The sequence below is a fragment of the Gavialis gangeticus genome, unplaced genomic scaffold (genome assembly GCF_001723915.1).
Source record: "Gavialis gangeticus isolate Ggan-Ray unplaced genomic scaffold, GavGan_comp1, whole genome shotgun sequence".
Classification (NCBI taxonomy): domain Eukaryota; kingdom Metazoa; phylum Chordata; order Crocodylia; family Gavialidae; genus Gavialis; species Gavialis gangeticus.
In genome coordinates, this window is record NW_017728995.1 from 29,962,332 (window position 1) to 29,964,301 (window position 1,970).

Consider the following 1,970-nt stretch of genomic DNA (forward strand, 5'->3'; position numbering starts at 1 on the left):
CCTTGGGGTGGGTGATGATGCGGCTGACGGGCAGCTCCTGCTCGCCCTCGTCCTGCTTGCCCAGGTCGTAGTCACCCACCACCACTGTCCAGGCCAACTCGTTCCGGTTCCTGCCGATGGGACAGTTGGGTGAGGGGGGCCTTGGGGAGCAGCCGGGCCCAAGCCCAGCACTCCCAGCACCCACTGCCCTGTGGGTGGGCGGCCAAGCTGCCCCCTGTGCCCCTGCCCCCTGTGCCCGTGCCCCGCTGTCCCCGTACCCGGTGAAGCAGTGGGCGGCCGTGAGGACCCAGGTGGGTGCCACCAGCACCCCCCCGCACATCAGCTCCCCGTCCAGCCGCACGGACACCAGCCAAGGCCAGGCCCCGCGGGGTGCCACGCTGCCACCCACAATCTTGCCCTTGGCCGTTGTGACATTGGGGGCTGCGAGTGCCTGGTGGCCGCACAAGCCTGGGGACAAAACAGAGAAGGAAGGGCTTGGACGGGGCACGGGGGAGCAGGACTTGGCCCAGTGCTGCGGTGCCCCTCACTCCTGACCCACAGCCCCGTGCACCCCCCTTCGCTCCTGACCGATGCTCCTCGGTCTGGAACTGCAGCCCCTTCCCCACGCCTGCGGCTGCAGCCCTGGGGTCTCCCCACGGCCGGGCCGTCGCTCTAGAGCCGAGTGCTGGAGTGGGGTGAGGGGGCGGGCTGGGGCTGTGCCGGCACGTGGCAGCGAGAGGTGCCATCCCACATGCACGCAGCTGTCAAACTTAATTGCCATTAGCGAGGTGAGCGGGCGGCTGAGCCTGTGTGTGCTGGGGCCGCAGGCCACCGGGCCCCCAGGGGGGCAGCGCTGCCCCCGCAGCCAGGGCAGCTGCTGACGCTGACCCCCATGCCCCTGCGGCAGGCGGCCTCGGACCTGGCGCTGCCCTGGCCCACGCTGAGCGCTGCGGGGGACGGGGGGAAGCCTGCAGGCCTCAGGACGCAGCGTCCATGTGGGATGGGAGCATCCTGCAGAGTGACCCCCCCCGCCCCCCCACATGCACAGGCCATCGCCACCGTCATCAGCCCAGCCTCGCCCCTGCCTCCATGGATGGGGCTGTGGGGGTGGCTCTCACCTGGCAGTGGCTGGCCCCCAAGGGTGTTGGGCAGGTCCGTGCTGCGTTGCATCCCTGCGAGGCACGGAGAGAGGAGTCGGAGCCTGTCCTTGCAGGGCTCCTGGTGCTGCAGCCAGGATCAGGGGGCCTGGGTCTGGGGTCCAGCCAGGGCAGCTGGGACCTGGGGTCTGTGCCCAACCCTACCCACACTCAGCCCACCCCCATGCGCCACTCTGCAGTGCCCCCACCCGTCCCCTTCCACAGGAGACCCCCAATACAGCCCCAGAGCCACGGGCAGAGAGATCCCCAGCAAGACCCAAGCATGGTCCAGCCTCTCCTGCACTGTGCCAGGTGCAGGCAGCAAGGCCCAGCCCTCAGCTGGAGGTGGTGGGCATCCGCCTGGGTGGGGGGCACAGGTGCTGATAGGGGTTGCAGGCCCAGCTCAGCGCGCAGTCATTTGCAGGCAGCTCCGGGGCAGCCAGGACAGCGGGGGGGCCGCAGGGGCTGCAGGAAGAGCGGGGGGCGGCATTGCCCGATGTGTTCACCTGGGAGGTCTCTGGGGGACGTGGGGTTGCTGCGGGTGCAGGCACAGGCTGCTCTGGAGGGGTCTCCAGGGAGGCCTGGCATAGGGGTCTGCGGTGCCCAGGGCGGTGCTGGCACGGTCCGGCAGTGCTGCTCTGCTGCGACGGGGCACTCCCTGTCCCACCCCACACCTCGCTATTCCCCAGCCAGGCTCCCAAGCCATGGGTCTGTGAGATGGGAGCCACAGCTGGGCCAGGCAGCCCCCCGTGCCCCCTCCCTACCCCACCTCCACCGGGGGGCAGGGGCTGGACTCACGGGGGCAGGGCTGGGTCTGGTTGCCACAGGTCTTGCAGGCCTGCAGCCGCTGCCTGT